The sequence below is a fragment of the Kogia breviceps genome, chromosome 10 (assembly GCF_026419965.1).
Source record: "Kogia breviceps isolate mKogBre1 chromosome 10, mKogBre1 haplotype 1, whole genome shotgun sequence".
NCBI lineage: Eukaryota > Metazoa > Chordata > Mammalia > Artiodactyla > Physeteridae > Kogia > Kogia breviceps.
The window spans coordinates 78,438,162-78,457,277 of NC_081319.1; positions in this window are offsets into that span (position 1 = coordinate 78,438,162).

Here is a 19,116-nt window from a genome sequence, read left to right on the forward strand (position 1 = left end):
AAATAAATTTTGAAAAGTTACTTGCCCTTGCCATCAGCTGTTTTTGAGGTGCTATCTATAATTAGTCAGCTTCCTTTTTTATTTTATGGTTTAAAATTTTTATTTTATAATTGAAGTATAGTTGATTTACAATGTGTTAGCTTCAGGTGTACAGCAGAATGATTCAGTTATACATGTACATAGATCTATTCTTTTTCACACTCTTTTCTGATATAGGTTATCACAGAATACTGAGTAGAGTTCTCTGTGCTATACAGTAGGTCCTTGTTGATTATCTATTTTTTATATGTATACAATTTTATATATATATATTTTTATATGGTAGTGTGCATATGTTAATCCATCCTCCTAATTTATCCCCCCCCCCACCTTTCCCCTTTGGTAACCACAAGTCTGTTCTCTAAGTCTGTGAGTCTGTTTTGTAAATAAGTTCGTTTGTATAATTTTTTAGATTCCACATATAAATGATATTATATGATATTTGTCTTTCTCTGTCTGACTTACTTCACTTAGTATGATAATCTCTAGGTCCATCCATGTTCCTGTAAATGGCATTATTTCATTCCTTTTTATGGCTGAGTAATATTCCATTGTATATATGTACCACATCTTCGTTATTCATTCATGTTGATGGACATTTAGGTTGCTTCCATGTCTTGGCTACTCTAAGTAGTGCTGCGACGAACATAGGGGTGCATGTATCTTTTAGAATTATGTTTTTCTCTGGATATAAGCCCAAGAGTGGGATTGCTGGGTCATATTGTAGCTCTATTTAGTCAACTTTTATTAGGTTAGGATGCTATAACAAACGTACCCAAATCTTATTGGCTTATAGTAACAAGGTCTTATTTCTGGCTTACCTGATATGTTGACCGCAGGTTGTTTATGGATCTGTTCCATATGTCTTCTCCTTCCAGGATCCAGGCTGAAGCAGCACCTGCTATTTGGAACATGACATGCTTGTTGCAGAGGGAAAAAAAGAGCTCTGGCAGAAGCATGTGGTGACTTTTAAAGCTGCTGTGCAGTGATGGCATATACATCATTTCTGCTCACATTCCATGGGCCAAAGCAGGTCATAGGGCAGAGCCTGACCCAAGTATATTCCTTTTATAAGAATGGGGCAGCAAACAATTGGAAATAAAAATACAATCTATCACTCCATCTAAAATTTTTTAGTAAGTTTAATAGTTGCAAATTTTATAATTTCTGGCATATTGCATACATGCTTTACATATATTTTGTCATAACCTTAGAAACTCATTCAGTTTGAGAACATTTCCACTCACATAAAACCCCCTTGGCAAAGGTGGTTCACATGTTCAAATAAATCAGTCGGATCAGCCTTGTCTTTTGTCAGGAAAAAAAATCTAACTTAAAATTTTAATTCAAATATACTTGTTGATATGTTCCTATGACAATTATTTATTTCTAATTTGTAAATAGGTAGATAGTCCCACAGTTAAAGTCACAGAGTCCTGCCATTAGTTGGTTTCCTGGAAGAACAAAGGTTCTGCCCTTTTAATAATTCTTACTAAGGTCCTCACTGCTTTGCTGCCAAGGACTTCCTTTCGGAACAATGCATTATCGTATTGCTCCTTGTTTGGTGTCCCAGAGGTTTTTACTCACCAAAGTCATACCCCAAAGCAAGACTTGGCTGGGCAAGAAATATACCATATTTTGTCAAGTAAGAAAATGGTGACCTTGAAAGGGGAAGTGAAAGCAGATGCCACAGACTGGTGGTGCTGATCTAAAAGAATTTATGGAAGTTTAGGGTCTGGAAAAGTATACTCTTACATTATTCTTTTAAAAAAAAATTTATTTATTTAATTTATTTATTTTTGGCTCTGTTGGGTCTTCTTTGCTCTAGTTGCAACGAAAGGGGGCTACTCTTTGCTGCAGTGCGCGGGCTTCTCATTGCGGTGGCTTCTCTCGTTGTGGAGCACGGACTCTAGGCGCGCAGGCTTCAGTAGTTGCAGCACGCGGGCTCAGTAGTTGTGACGCACGGGCTTAATTGCTCCGCAGCATGTGGGATCTTCCCAGACCAGGGATCGAACCCGTGTCCCCTGCATTGGCAGGCGGATTCTCAACCACTGCGCCACCAGGGAAGTCCCCTCTTACATTATTCTTGCCTGAAAGAAAGTCTTTGGACCTCGTAGGAGTACACACCCCAAGTTTGAGGATTATTTCCATAAGATATAAGATGCTATAGACGTAGGAGAAGGTAAAATGAATGGAAAGACCTCAACGAAAAAAAGAACCAGAATGAAAGAAGTGGAGTAAAAGGCTTAAATCATATAGCAAATGTGTGAAAGTTGAGAAGTAAAAACTTTACTTGGCTGAAGCTGGCTAGGGAGATGACACAAATCTTCCCCTTCCAGGAGAGAAGGAGAAATCCGTGATGGGGCTGGAGAAGGAGGGAGAGTTTGGGGGTGGATCCTGGAGTGAGGGGTAAGTCTAAGAGAAAAGGGTCCTGGACACCAGCCCATGAAGGATGACTACGTTGGTGCCAGTTTGAGGAAACATCACGTACGTGGTCTCTTGAGTTGATTTCAGAGGAAGTTTCAGGAATCATTGATTTCATCTGCTCGTCACCAGCATGATTAATACATGTTTCGGGACACACACACACACACACACACACACACACACACACACACACACTCTTATTAATGAAGCCCGTATGCCTTATACAAGAAACAGATCACAAAGCTCTGGAAATACTTTCCAGGACATTTCCTGTCCCTGCCCACACCCCTCCATCACCCACAACCCACCACTACTTTTCCTTCCTTTCCTCACCTTCTCTTACTCTTTCTTCTCCTTCGCTTGTTTTCTGCCCGTTTCCTGTTGTTTCCTTTTGTCCTCATACTCATCCCCAAAGGCTTAACCCTGCCTCCGTTTTTTAGTCAGCAATTGACACTGATTTAGAAAAACAAATGAACCTTCTCTGTGCCTCGTCTCAGAAAAGCTCAGGAATTTTTTAGTTTTGGAAGAGTCTCTTTGCTGGAAAAATGAATCAGGAAGGTGATAAGGTATTGTTGAAAGTCTCGAGCCAGGTACAACGTGGCACAGCACACAAAGGCTTACTTAGGACCATATCTGTATTTATTACTAAAAAATACGAGTTTGTATAGAATTGTAAGTTGTCGGGAAGTGACAGAAACTTAGATACCATCTAATTCAAAGTGTTCATTTTACAAAAGAGGAAACTGAGGTCAGAGAGGGGAAGAGATTTATCCAAAGTCACATAGGACTGGCAACTTTCCACCTTGTAGTCCATTGTCTGTGGGGAAAGCTGGGACCCAAGTGTCAAAAGTCCAGGGGCATCCATTTATTAACATGCAGAGGTGAGCAAGTCCACAAACATGCATGTAGTAGTTATAGCAAATATAGTAGACATAGTGGGCACTCTCTGGGCACTCTCTGCTCTTTACCTCCTTTTTTTTTTTTTTTTTTGCGGTACGCGGGCCTCTCACTGCTGTGGCCTCTCCCGTTGCGGAGCGCAGGCTCCGGACGCGCAGGCTCAGCGGCCATGGCTCACGGGCTCAGCCGCTCCGCGGCATGTGGGATCTTCCCAGACCGGGGCACGAACCCGTGTCCCCTGCATCGGCAGGCGGATTCTCAACCACTGCGCCACCAGGGAAGCCCTTTACCTCCTTTCTGATTGAATATATTCAGCTCTTATTTATCTAACAGCGGGATACCTATGGTGCTTCAGTGAGTTATTTGCCTATTTGTAACCATGTGGTTATATTTTAGGTCCAGCTGGAAGGGAATTGGGGCTGCACACAGACAGGGGTATATATCTGGGGCATGTATCTCTGATTGAAGTCTTAAGCAAAAATATGCCTGATGGTGAGATCGCCCAACAGTACCTATTCTCCTAGGAAGCATTTTTTCTGGCAATTAGGAGAACCGGGTTCTAATCCCACCCTGCCACTGGGTTTTCTCTGAATGGACTTGGGAAAGTCCCTTCCCCTCTCTGGGACTCCATATCAGCATCTTTAAAGTGCAAATAACACCTCAGAGAGTAGCGAGAAGCTAATGAAGTGGTGAGTGTAAGACACGTGATAAGTGATCAGGTGCTGCAATACCGTAGGAACTTTAATTTTTATTACCACCTTTCATTGGCGTAGGGAATTCAGGATTTTTTAATAGGTGAACGATGTCGTCGTGCAGCCTCTCTGATTGCACTTCCATCCCTGCCAAGTGTCTCCCCTGCAGAGGGGCTCCTCTGACAAGCCCCTTGCCATCTGCTGTGCTACCCAATTCCTTTAGTTCACCCTCAATCCTCTTAACCAAGTCTATTTTTTTTACCTCTAGCCCCTATCACCCCCTGCCATGTTATGAAGTAGTTATTTTCTTTTTCCACTATTTAACTGTAAGACCCAGGAGGGCAGGGATTTGGGCAGTGTCGCCTACCGCCTTATTCCCAGGGCCTAGAACAGGCAGTGCTGGCACGTAGTGCATGTTCAATAAACATTTACTGATGCATGAATGAGCTCGGGACCTCTTGAAGGAATTTGACGCAGGCATCTGTAGCTGGAGATGAAGTAGGTACAGGAGGACACGGGGGTGATTCCAGGCGGTGGTGACAGCTTGGATGTTGCACAAATTCAGCTCTCGTGGCCTCTGTGGATATTTTTAATGCCCAGAGATACTGGAGCACTTTTTTCAGAATTTTATCTCTACATCTCCAGTGATATAAAAGACCAAGAGGGTGGGGCATCGGCCACCCAGCATAATGAGGTGTTCTCCTGCTGCCACATCCATCTAGAGATGTGGATGGAGCTGGGATGGGGGGGAGGAACAGCTCATTCTTAAAACACTATGGCAGGAGAGGTGGGGTGAGGAGAAGGTCAGGGAAGGAGCCAGAAGCTTGTGGCACTTCGAGAAGGCCCTTCCCCATCTTCAAGTGTGAGCCAGCCTCTGCCAGATGCTACCAACCGTTTGCCCAACCTTAGAAGCTTGTTGATGTGACAGTCATGGAAGCTAATGGAAGCTTCTGGTATTGTGAGCTGAGTAAAAGAATCCACTCACAGAGAACCTTTGGAACACTTAAGGGAAATACACCTGATTCCTCCTGAAAACTGGTAGCACAGAGATCTCGAAGTGACCCTGCTCTGAGCTGATTTTCAAAGTGCTGGGCTGATGAAACCGGCCGTTGCCCCAAAGTCAGTCTCAAGGATCTTGACTTCTATGCTGATACACAAGGATCTATTGTATTGTATTATACTACGTTATATTTTATGTATTTTATAGTATTCTATATGTATATATGTGTGCACACACACATATCTTCTGTGTGTAAGAAAAAGGCAGCAGAGAGAAAGAAGCAGCAGAGAGAAACGAGGGGATGTCCCGTCCATCACAATGAGTGGTGTTGACCACAGGAAAGGGGCCTCGTGGCATCCTCTCGTCCTGAATTTTCAGCACACCGAGTGCCCCGGCGGTGCTCTGGAACCCTACGCGAGGCCCTGATGTCGAGATGGTCTGAGCAGCATTTGTAAGAAATGACAGAAAAAAGGCTAAATGCCGCTGATCCCTGGGGCCGTGCTGGTGGAATGCCAGCCACCCAGAACCCCACTCTGGTAGCTGCTCGGTTAGTGTTTGTACATTACCCCTGCCTCTGCAGTCCACGGACGCAGGGCTGCCTGTCAGCAATCTGGAGCCATTTTCTTCTCCGTTCTGGTTTCATGGCTGGGCTTCCCGGGGTCCCGCCAGGCACATCCATTAGGGGTCTGCCCTGGGCTGGGGGCAGCTCTGCGATGGGATTCTGTGGGGTCCACTGGGCTTTCCCTGTGCTGCTCTCTCCCGTGGAAACAGATGACTCTTCTGGGTGTGTCCGAGTGTGGTAGATGGAGGAGGAGGAGATGGGGACCTGGTCCCCTGGTCTCCCTAGGGGCCTGAGAGAGTGTGTGGGAGAGCCATCCTCCACCCCTGTGCTCTCCCTCCACGTTTTCTCTCTCCTGTGGTCAACCACAGGGTTTGAAAAGGCTCCTTTGGTGTAGCTCTGGGGTCCCTGACCTCTCTCCAGTCCTCCTGCCTTAAAGCAGTGGGGCCCATCTTGGGATCTTTTCAGCTTTCTGTGAAGATCTGGGCAAGCTGCTTTTCTCCTCAGGAGGCTTTGTCCCCGCCAGCCAAGTCATGTTCCACTGAGGTCATGGGAGATGGATTATTTTACACAGGCATCTGCAAATGACGGCTCAAACTTGAATCTATAAGTAGGTGTTGACGGCAGAGACTCCCAGGCATCTGTTTCCATCTCTTTGGCAACCCCATCCTCAGGATCTGCTCCACACCTTTCCTGCCTTGCAGAAAATTTCTGTTCTCCTTTGACTTTCAGTCTTTCCTGGTGGTCAGTAGGAGCTATGACACGGGGAACCCAGGGCTGGGGGTGCCTGGGAGCCTCCGGGTGCCGTGGGGCTTTCCGCCCGGTGGAGTGGGTTAAAGACTCGAGCTGGATGGCATTTGAAGTAGCCCGTGGTACAGAAACTCACCCATCAATTGCCAATGTGTGTGAGGAGGACCACACACGGCTGTTTCCTTTTGTAATAGTCTCCCCTCCTTACCCTCCACCTCACGTTAGACTCAGTACTGTGCTACATCCAGCGGAGTTTTTCTTGGCACAATCCTGGATTTGTCTCTATTTTTGACGTAAGTCACAGACCGATTGTTCTCAAAGACAGCGAAAGGGACAATGGAAGAATCGGGACCGAGTCCCCCCAGCCACCTGCTCCTTCATTTCCTGCCTCTAAGGAGGTTTAGCTGGTACCGTGGCTGCTTCTCCCTCTCCTCAGCCCCACGGCCTGCCCCTCCTCCTCTAAACTCTTTCAGACATTCTGCTATTAGAGAAGGAGAATTTTAGAACAGCCCACAGTAAAGATTGGACAGCTGGAATATGTTCTATTCTGAGATTTTTCTCCCCGGTCAGCTTTGAAAAATTGTTAACTTGAACCAAGATTCCTTAAACTCCAAAGGTGCAGAGACTGTGAATCGTAAAGAGCCAGAGCTTTAAAGCACCATGACTTCCCTCCTTCTCCACACCCAAATTGGTAATTGGTGGTCAGTTATTCCATGGAATTGGTGATACCCACTTCTAAAACTCTTCCAAGTTGAGTGCAATGTCCTCAACAACATATATAAAAATCAGATCCTGATATCTTACTCAAAAATCGTCAGCGCCTCATGGCCACCTGCAAGATGAAGTCCAAAGATTTAGCCAGGCTGCTAAGGACAGTTGTTTAGGTTGTACACTGCACAATGCTAAGGTGTCTCATACTCGGCACAGTCATGCTAAGGCCCTGTGATAAGCAAAGCATTCAAAGCTCTTCGCAGTGCATGTTCAAGCAACTCTTCTAATCTTCTGTTCCCTAAGCTTGTAGGTGTACCTTTACCTTTGGCCAGGCTGGTTTCACTGCCTCTAAACACATCTTGAAATCCCTACATCTGGGACTTCACAGAGACTCTTCCTTTAGATTAAGGAGCGCTGCTTCCTCATCTCCACCTAGCTGAGCCTTCCCAGTGCTTCAGAACCTACTTTATCTTATTTTTAATTTTTATACGATTTTTAAAGGTTACTTTCTATTTACAGTCACTCCAAAATATTGGCTGTATTCCCCGTGTTGTACAGAACATCCTTGAGCCCGTCTTGCACCCAGTAGTTTGTGCCTTCCATTCCCCCACCCCTGTGTTGCTCCCCACCCCCCGCTTCACTCTCCCACTGGTAGCCACAAGTTTGTTCTCTATATCTGTGAGTCGGCTTCTTTTTTGTTATATTCACTAGTTTGTTGTGTTTTTTAGATTCCACGTATAAGCAATGTCATCAAGTCTGTCTGACTTGTTTCACTTAGCGTAATACCTTCCAAGTCCATCCATGTTGCTGCAAATGGCAAAATTTCAAAGCCTCCTTTAGGTTTCACCTTCTCTGTGACATTTTCCCTGCCCACACCACCTGGAAGGAATCCTGTTTCTTCTGTACCTCTGTAGTTTTTGTGATCAACAGACCCCTTGAGACAGACTAGCCACAGCTGGAATTTTCGTTTTCTTCCCGTGAATTCTATGTCTCTAAGTAGACTGTGAGCATTTGAAGACCGAGCCACGTCTAACATGGCCTGGATTTCCTGCAGCACCAGACACAGCGCCTGACACCCAGTGGGTGCTCATTCGATTCGTGACCTCTGGGCTGGATGGTTCCAGCTGCTTTGTGAGCCATCCACTCACCCTCTCTCCCACCCCCTTGTTATTTTATTCCAGTTCCTGGAATTTCATAATAACAGAGATGGTTCCAAAAAGCCGATACAGACCATTTCCTTCAAATAAACCCATGTTTTCATATGACAAATGCTGGAGCTTTCTATAAAAGAAACCCCTCTGTTTGGGTTCCATCAAACATGCCAAATAATAATGACAATAAAACAATATCCATTTATTTAGTGCTTCCTAAAGATAGGCACATAGACTAAATACATACATTACCTTCTTTAATCCTCAGCAAACCCTGTTTTCCCAGCTTTACACATGAATAAATGAAGCCTAAAATAGGTAAAGCAATTTGTCTTAAGTCACAGAACTAGTTGGTGATGGCTCCAGGATTTGAACCCAGTCTTTCTGAATCTCAACTGTCTTTTTTTTTTTTTTAAATAAACTTTAAAAAAAAATAATTAATTAAGTTATTTATTGTTTTGGCTGGGTTGACTCTCAAGGGTCTTAACCACTGTGCTGATAGGCAAGGTCTCCCATGTCTGCTCTGCAATACTTTTATTTGAGGGGCATCCTTGTTTTCAGACATTCTGTGGGCTCAGGGCTGACCTGGCTATGGATAGAGGCCTCGGTCCTCAGAGCGTGTGTGCCAGAGCTAGTTAATAGGCCTTATCTTTAAAATGAAGCTATTGGATCTGGTCCCTTCCTGTTCTAAGAATTTATGAAGCTACAAAAAAGTAAAGACATGGCCCTTGCTCTCAGGAATTTACAACCTTGTTTGTTGGTTGGGGGGCAGGGGGGCAGGGCTGGGCAGGGAATAGAAACCTCAGGAGAGAAAGAGCCAGCTAAGGTAGACTCTGTCCCAGCCAGGTGAGTGCATGAGGTCCACTGGTTCAAGTACATCAGAGGATCAGAGAAGCCGGTGCTATTGCTTTGCAAGCAGAGCAAGCTTGGATCTGCCATCAGAGGGATACCTTTTTCCCAAGGACAATGAACTTGACCTAGGGCCGGGTTGGGGGCAGTGGAGCTGCTGGAGGAGAGACACATATCACAAACCTTAGGATGTTTATCGGCCAGACCAGTTTGACCCTTCAATAAGATGTTTCTTGAGCAAATTTTTTGGAATTTTGGTGGGCTCTGACCTGCAGTTTTCACTTCCAAAATAACTTGACTTTTCTAAAGTGGTAATTTCATTTTCATGATAATACTAAACTGAAGCCACATGATCCCTAATTGGAAGCAGGTCTTGGGCCGCAGAGTTGCCAAGAAGCAGTAAGAAACATGCTTATTCTACTACTTTGCTTGAGGCACTCAGCATTTTTGAATGCCTGGGCAGAAATATAGTTTTTTAAATAAAGCCAACCCCTGAGAGAGGAGGGGGCGAGGGGAGGGGGTGGTTAGAAATGGGAGAAGGAGTTTTTTGTTAATCCAAAGAGAGGAAAATAACACTTTATTTTTGTGTTTAAATTTTCCCGTCTGTCTGTGCCATCTTTCGACATGAGTGAAATCGGGATGTGTCCTATGGGTCTTGGGGTGGGTGTGTAGCTGATGTTCTTTCAACTCTCAAATCTGCTGTTCTGATTTCCTCCAGCCCAGCAGAGTGCAGAGACGACTTCATGAGGGACAATGGGAATGATTCCTTTTTCTATTTTCTTTCCCACATCACTTCATTTGTTCTGTTAATTGTATCCTGATGAGAGACGCAGAAACTCCTTCTCCGGTGGCAGTCGGGAAATTGTCTGAATAAGTGTTTCTGGAGGGGGACAAGAGAGCAATCACAGCTTTTTTTTTCACAGAGAAGCAGAAAGTCTCCCAAGGAAGGTGACTACAGGAAAGACTGACTCAAAGGAAATCTTTTTAATGATGTTTTTTAAAAGAAACCAAACAGACCCCTTTCTGAAAACAAAAATTAGATCATGGATTAAAGGCATATCTGAACTTTCTGATGGAAGCCGAAGCTGTTTTCTAAATACAGTTGGGAGCTCAGTAATCACATGGTGGTTGATGAGTCTCTTCCCTTCCTGCTGCCCTCAGTTTCCTGCGAGGCACCTTTTTAGACAAATCTGCTGGAGGGGACTCTGAGGTTTGCTGCTCTGTCCCACCCTGTCAGTCAATACCCGCCTGAGTGCTGCTGGAGCCTCTGCTGGCTGGCTGGCTTGCCCTGCCAGCTCCGGCATTAGGCCTTTCTACCAGGGCTGCCCATGGCTGGGCTGTACCAGAAGAATCTCTGGTTTGATTCCGATTCTCCCTTTCCTACTTAGCGCACCTCTGTAGGAAAGAAAAGATATAACAGGAACCATGAAGAAGGGAGCAAGGAAGCGGCAAAATTGATGTGGGGAAACAGAGAGCTGTAGATTTCAGCTTTAACGGTTGCCTGTAAAAAACCACTGCCCCCTGGGTTGGGTAAGGGTAGCCCAGAACTTGGGTTGAAAGAGAAAGTCTCAAGGGGAAGCATATTTAGATATGCAACCACAGTGCCTCAAGATAGATGTGACTCAGTGACTTCCCAAAACACGGATTTCAGATCAATATCACGTTACGGCCTTTTTGTACTTTTCCCTTGATTTTTCTAAGGCAGTCGTTGACGTTTTTAAATTGAAACCCCGCTGTTACACACCCACTTCAGTTTCCAAGGAAGGCATGCAGGTGGTGAAGGTCCAGAGGGAACATTTGCTTTCTCCTGATGTCCCCAAGGACCCCCTAGGCTCCGAAGCCCAACGAAGCCAGAACATCTGGCCCATTTCAGCAGTTTATTCTCAAGTTCAGCCAGTCATCTGGATGTTTTGTCTATATAGTGCCAAACATCTGGGTTGACTTTTTTTTTTTTTTAACCAGACTTACTAGATGTTTTGGCATTGTGTAGACAAGAATTCAATTTTTTAATAGTTATTTCTCTACTCATCTGAGATTCTTAGTAACTGTTGCTCTGGTACAATGAAGGAAAGAGATGGAAGGCTTTTTTGGTTGTGTTTTTTTTTTTTTTTTTTTTTTGCTGATTGCTTTCCTTTTTGGAGGTATCTACACCATTCGAAATCAGTGGTTTGACTGCTTTGCTTTTCCACTAGTAGATGAAATTGACCAAAATAATATGGTGTGTTGGTTTAACAAAACACAACTTTGGCTCCAATTCATTTTAAAAGAATTAGAATTTTAATGTTTTTTGCAAGACCTTAAAAACAGAGAATTGAGTGACTCTTGAACACAACTTACGAGGATTAGGTTATGTCTGGATTTTCATACTTAGCCTTTCAAAGATAAGATCCTCCGTGTCAGGGTGGAGAGCTTCTTCCTATAGTTATTTATGGTCTGCTCGTGGGACTTTCATTTTTCCCTGGGAAAATCTTACCTTCACTGCTAGTGTTATTGTTATCATCCTGGCAACTGCCATGAAAAGAGCTGGGTTTTGCCCCCATGTTCAAGTTTCCTGTCCATCTTGATGGATAATGTACACTCAGATTTTATTTGATGGCCATATTGAAGACAATTTTTGTGTCTTCTATAAAACTCAAGGTGAGGACATCCATTATATTTTCAAGGTCTCAAATAGAGACCTCTGTGTAATATTCCAAGTATATTTTAGCACAGGGGAAAGGCTTTGTCTCATTAGGATATATGTTTCCCTTTTTGCCAAGGCTGCAAGGGAGCTTCAAGCTTAACTTAGTTTTCAAATGTTTTTACTGTTACATTGCAGGCATTTAACAAAACAATATCCCCTCTCTAATTAAATTTTTTTAGAACCTCTCTTTTTAGTTTTCTATTCTGAGTCAGTTTATTGCATTATAATGTTGCAAGCTCAGTGCCTAAAGTTCTAAAGTATTGATATGTAATTATATATGTAAATATGCAAAGTAAGTATGTAAAGGATATCTACCGCTAAGAAAAAAGAAGCATACAGGATACTATCCATATTGAAAATTTATTGAAATGTGTATAAATAATATAAATTAAACACTATATAATTAAGTGCTAAAAAAATCCTACTAGTAAAACAAAATGTAGGTTATGAGATATTAGTGGGCAGTATCCCCAGTTTATATTCTTTTGTATTTTTTTTCACAAAAACACTGACGGAGGCAATTAAACTTCTCATAGAAGCTACGTTCTTCACAAAACTGGATTGCAGCAGGAGACTGTAGGAATGAACTTCTACCTGGATGACAAATAATTATTCTCTAGGGCCACATGACAAACGGAGATTTAAGAAACAGAGCAGGTTCTCCTAGGATGACATTTTCCCAAGTTCAGCTGTATGGATTGAGTTCTGATGCCACAGCTTTCAATATCTTTTTTCATAAGTCTTAAGACATAGACAAAGCATTAGACGAGGTTTTTTTCCCCTCGTGTCTATTTGTTACAATTCCTCAGGGGATGTCCTCTAAAAGTTCAAGTTTGGGACCAGTCTTGCTACGGTACTTCAGCCCTGAATTAGATCTCTCTGCCCCTTTCCCTAGTTCCTATTCAATATTTTATTGTGAAATGAGCATGGTTACGTCTGTGAAATCAGGTTGAAACAAGTCAAGAAAAGTAAATTGCAAACTCAGTACCACATTACCACTTTATACCCCCTTCACTGCCTGACCAGCTGGTCCCTGGGGGCCCCGAGGTTGAGCGGTATCTCGGGAAGATTCCAGCGATCTGCCTTGCTGTCGGCTCTGGGATTTGTCTTCTAATATGCTTCCCTTCCATACACTGTGAACATGACTGCTTCAGTCACTCAGGTCTCTCCCATCTTTGAAGATTCCTCTCCCCCAACTTTTATAATACAAGTGATATAGCAGAGGCTCCATATTATTTTTTGCTGCATTAAAATTGCTCCTTTGCTATAGAAATAGTGGGCTATAAGTTAGTAGTGTGCTTTAGGTTAACTCTCTGTGGTCTGATCTTCACTCCCTTGTCCAAAGTCCTGCAGGGTTTCCAATCAGCTGAGCTTTTCCATACACCTATATGCACACTTCACAAATGCACATGGGCGCCCATGGTGAACAGGAAGCAGAAGAGAGGAGAGCTAGGGAGTTCTCTAACTCAGGCAAGGGAGATAACTTCAGCTGGTCATCTGAATGAAGTAAGAAAGAAACTCATTAATTTCTGTTATCTCCCACAATATCTTCAGTCTAGGGTGCCTTAGACTGGTGAATTCCAGTCAGTGTGTTGAATTAAACACTTGCTATTAAACCTCATTGAATTATTTAAAATGACGGCGAGGCTATGATGATTCACAGGGCCCCCAGGCTGAGAACGTGCTCTTATGAGCTCCCAAGCCCACGTATAGGTAGAATTAACTGCTTGCTCTACAGAAGTTAACAGAAGTCATAAGAGAATGACTTTTTTTTTTTTTCAAAATATTGTGTCCAGCTAAAGTGAGAATTTCCAAATTAACTTAAGAAGTGCTTAAGTCTTTTAGGAAAGAAGTTTGAATTCTCCCAGAGACAACTGGGTCACAAAATCTCAGAATTTAGGGAGATACAAGAGAACATCTAGCCCAACCCTCTCATCAGGCTCAGAGCAATGCAGTGATTTGTGCTGACACCCCAGAAACCTCTTGGTTCTGTCTTGTAGACCACAGGCCTTTGCCTGTCATTCTCCCTCCTCAAATAACTTAAACTCCTGGAAATTCAATTTTTCTGGAATAATTAGAGTGGCTAACGGAGCAATCTGAGCCTTTAGAATCCATTCCGTCCAAAGGCTGAGTAACAATTGGGCTAAAACAAGCTAAGAGAGAAACATGGGCTCCCCTGCACCTCCACCAGCCCCCCTCTGCAAAGCACGCCTACCTGAGTTCAATAGTCAGAGCTGCATGAGTACCAGCTATAAAATGAAGTTAAAAATAAAATTAATTTTAGGGAACACTTCAGTAAGGAATTTCTCAAGCCTATGATTTGAGAAAGAGGGATCCAATTTTCCTCATTAAGGCATAACTAGCATCTGAGATTCCAGATCTGGCTCTTAGAAGCGCTGTCTTCTGCCAAAGCCAGCAGAATGGACCAGCACCATCCAGCTCTGTCCTTGCACTGGTCAGGACAGAGGCTGTGTGACATCAGCTCTTTTTCATCCCATTCTGAAGCCCATTCCCTGTTCAGATATATTATAGACACCATGAACTTATAAAATGCCCCACCATTTTGAATCCTTTCATTTTAAGTCTTTTACCTTTTCAAGTTTCACAAGAAAATATACAAGTTGTCTTTTAATCAAAAGCCAGTTTACGATTTCAATCAGGCTGCTGTACACCTGAAACTAACACAACTTTCTTAATCAACTATACTTCAATATGAAATAAATTTTTTTTTAAAAAAGAGATTTTAAAGTTTATACTATTTAATGAGCAAGTATTAAAGTTTAATTTTCCTAAGATGTTTTTACTGGGAACATCACTTACTGTTTGTTAAGGGGAAAATATGTATCCAGCTCTTTTAGAACAAGTTCTAGATAAGATCATTCTATGTATTTTTTTTTTTTTATTTATTTATTTTTTTTTTTTTAATTTTTTTTTTTTTGCGATACGCGGGCCTGTCACTGTTGTGGCCTCTCCCGTTGTGGAGCACAGGCTCCGGACGCGCAGGCTCAGCGGCCATGGCTCACGGGCCCAGCCGCTCCGCGGCATGTGGGATCCTCCCGGACCAGGGCACGAACCCGTGTCCCCTGCATCGGCAGGCGGACTCTCAACCACTGCGCCACCAGGGAAGCCCTATTCTATGTATTTTAAAGTTGGGTAGTGGGTTTGCTACATATAGTAATGCTCAGTGTTACCCAAGTCTTGGATCTTTTCAGTGGGAGGGTATACTTGCTCTCTGCATTTACTTGATTAAAATAAGCTAAGAATTACTTGGCGATTCAGTTTATGGAAATAAACTGCTATTTAAGATGTGAAAAAAATGCAAGAAAAAATTGTAAGGAGAAAAGCAAAGCCTTGAAACTTAAAAGTCAAATTATAGAAGACTGGTAAGATTTCATATTTTAGACACTCAATGGAATAGTACGTAGACATTTAAAGTCATTCATGTGTATACCTGTTGACATGAAAAGATTTTCACATTATGCAGTTAAGTGAAAAATGATTACAAGACAGAAAACTTGTTCTTTTTAGTTTTTTATGATTGATTGCAAGATACAGACACCCAATGAAGAAGTTCTATTAAATAAGGGAATCATTCTTAATCATTCAGTAAGATAATGTGATTATTTTAGCTACAAAGGAATACTCATGAAATCTAGGGGTAGGAATTACAGCACAGCCAAACATCCTGGGAACAGGCATACAGAAGCTATCAGACCCTGAAGACATGGGAAATACAAAACTCTAAGTGTTACTTTAAATTATTTCATTGCAAGGCTTTCAACCATGGAGTTTTTGTTTTGCAGAAAAATTTCAGGGTATAGATTACAATTTTAAAAAGAGTTAAAAATTTAAATAAAGAATGGAAAAGAAAACTATGGTTAATGCAAGAAAACTAACTAATGCCTGAATATGGGGATGTTTTTAACATGCTTATAATTTATACTTGTTTTTTAAAGTCCATTTTTGTGTGTCTTAAATTGAGAACTGTAACACCATGATGATATTTTCTTATGGTTTCAATGATTACATATCTTTAGAATTATAATAACATTATTTGTTTAGCAACGGTTCTATGCCAGGCAGGGCATAGAACTTGTTCTCTCTTTTCAAAAAGACTATTCAGTCAATAAATAATTAATAAGTACTCTCTGTGTGCTTCTTCTCTGGGTTCCAAATGTACAGTGTTGAACAATTCCGTGTCTGCTTTGTCGGGCTTACAGTCTACCTTGGGAGATAAGACAAGACAGATGTAATACATTAGAAAGTCAAAGCTCTTATGAAGTAAAAAAGTTAGCTGGTAATGGAGAGGGATTGGGGGGCGATGGGGACGGTTTTAGTAGGATGGTCAGAGAAGGCGTCTCTGAGGAGGTGACATTTGAGCTGAGAATGAAAGAAGGGAGGCAGCAATGCGGGGGAAGTGGATTCCAGGCAGAGTATATCAACCGCCAAGTCTCAGAGTCGGAGTGGGTTTGGCATACGGAGGAAATGGCAAAATGTCCAGGGTGGCTGGAGTGGGACAATTGAAGGTGACAGTGGCAGGGGATGAATTGGAAAATGGTAGCCAAACATCTAGGCTAGGCTCCTAGGGCTGCTATACCAAAGTACCGCAACTTTGTTTGATTAGCTAAACAGCAGTTTTTTATTTTCTCATAATTCTGGAGGCTAGAAGTTTAAGATCAAGGTGTGGGCAGGATTGGTTTCTTCTGAGGCCTCTCTCCTTGGTGGTTAGATGGCCATCATGCCCTTGTGTCTTCTCAGGTCTTCCTTCTGGGTGTATCTGTATCCTAATCTCCTCTTATGAGGGTATCAATCATATTGGATTAGGGCCCATTCTAATGCCCTCATTTTAACCTAATTACCTCTTTAAAGACGCTGTCTCCAAACACAGTCACTTTCTGAGATAGTGGGGGTTAAGATTTCAACAGATGAATTGTGGAGGGACACAATTCGACCCATAACGTCTCATTAAAAAAAAATAGTTTGGCAGTTTCTAATGAAATTAAATATTCCTCTACCTATGACTCAGTAATTCCACCCATAAGTGTTTATCCAAGTGAAATCACATTCCCTCCCACCAAATGCCTTGTGCAAAAATGTTCATAGTAATTGTGTGATAATAGCCTCAGAGTAAAAGCAACCCAAACGTCCGTTAGCGGGTGAATGGGTCAATTCATATACATTCATGTAATGGAATACTACTTAGCAATGATCTACTGATATACGTAACAACATGGACAGTCTAACAAATGTTATGTTACATAAAAGAATCCACGACGCCAAAGGGTAAGTACTGTATGATCCCATTTATATAAAGTTCTAATGTAGGCAAAGCGAATCTACTGCCAAGGGAATCAGGGCAGTGGCTATTCTTGGTGGTAGTGGGGGAGGGGTGTTGACTGGGAGGGAACTTTCTGGAGTCATGGAGTGTACCTTGATAGGGGTTCCTGTTAAATGGATGCATGCATTTATTAGTATCAGTCACCTAAGATTCATAATATGTAACTTATACCTCTATTAAAAGCTTAAATAAATAAAATCTCAATAATAATAAAAATTATCTAAGAACAATCATGAAGTCCAAACTGTATAATTGTTTATGGGCCAGCTTTGTTTACAGAAGTATGAGCAGGCACTCTTGGGGCTGATCTGCTGGCCAGCCTCGCTGGCTCAGGGTGGCTTCCAGGCCTCCAGAACTCTTCACCCAGCTTCTTCAACTCCCGGGCCAGGCCTGAGTGCAGCTCCCCGGGGAAAGGCCTCACATCATCAAGACCGGAGGTGGTGATTGGTCAGAATGGCTGTCATCAAAAGAATACAAATGATAAATGCTGGCAAGTATGTGGAGAAAAGAGGACCTTTGCCCACTGTTAGTGAGAATGTAAATTGGTGAAGCCATGGTGGAAAACAGTATGGGGGTTTCTCAAAAAACTAAAAATAGAACTACCACACGACCCAGCAAGTTCACTCCTGAGTATACATCTGAAAAAAACAAAAAGACTGATTCGAAAAGAGACATGCACCCCAATGCAGCATTATTTACAATTGTCAAGATATGGAAGCAACCTAAGTGTCCATCAACAGATGAATGGATAAAGAAGATGTGGTGTTTATATATATATATATATACACAATGGAATACTACTCAGACATTAAAAAGAATGAAATTTTGCCATTTGCAGCAACGTGGATGGACTTGGAAGGTGGCATCTAAAAAATGCAACAAATTAGTGAATAAAACAAAAAAAGAAGCAGACTCACAGATATAGAGAACAAACTAGCCGTTAGCAGTGGGGGGATGGATAATATAGGCGTAGGGGGAGAAAAGGGTTATTATAGGATAATATGAAATCATGTGTGTGAAACTCTTGAAAATTGTCAAGCACTATGGAATTTAAAGAATCTTTCATTCAGTTAAAAAAAAAAAGACTGGAGGTGGTAAGGGCTGCACACCGTTCCTGTTGGATTTGACCTTTCCCACTTCCCCTTCATCCTCCCTTCCTGGTTGCCCACACTGACAGCAGGCAAAGGATTTAGAGAAGCTCGGTAAGCCAGTTCCATGACAGTAAGACGTACCCGCAGAAGGTATCCCGTCCTCCATGACATTCACAGAGGCTGTGCTTCTCTGACTGAACCCACACTGATACGGGATCTGGCTTATCGGTACAGATGTGGTGCTGGGTAAAAGGAACCACGAGGGAACTCACAAACAGTGGGGAGAGAAGAGCACACCGTCATGAAAGCACGTGTTCATGTTCCCGCATCCTCATCCTTTCTGTGTGACCTTAGCCAAGTCACCTAATCCAGCTGAGCCTGCAAAGGTGGATCATCACACCGCCTCCCAAGGGCCGAACCAAGCGGCAGTCGATTCCTTCCTTTTCCCCTCCGGGAGCGTGCATGGTCTTATGCACCCCCAGGCCAGGGAGTGGGTAGTTAGGCCTTTCCTGATCTGTATTTGGATCCTCTCAAGACCTTTCAGTGAGAGGGAGGAAAAGTGAAAATAGAGACTAAATGGAAAAAAGGAGGATCTCAAGGAAACAGGAAACCTGATGTGCTGTGGGATTTCATTTCTCATGTGCAAAGCACATTTTCTCCAACCTATCATTTCTGAAATAAACGATCCGCAATCATTTAATGTGAATGCATCCCAGACCTGGGTTGGGCCCGTGTAATTTGGAATCAGAAATGACTGACGGGTTGACAGGAAAGTTCTGCCAATAAATTACATACATCCTGTTAGTACAGTCTCATACCTAAAAATATCTTCAGAGACTAAAGAGAAACTGGCAGTGGCTATGGATTGACTGAAAACACACACACACACACACACACACACACACACAAAAAAAAACTAAGCAACCTTA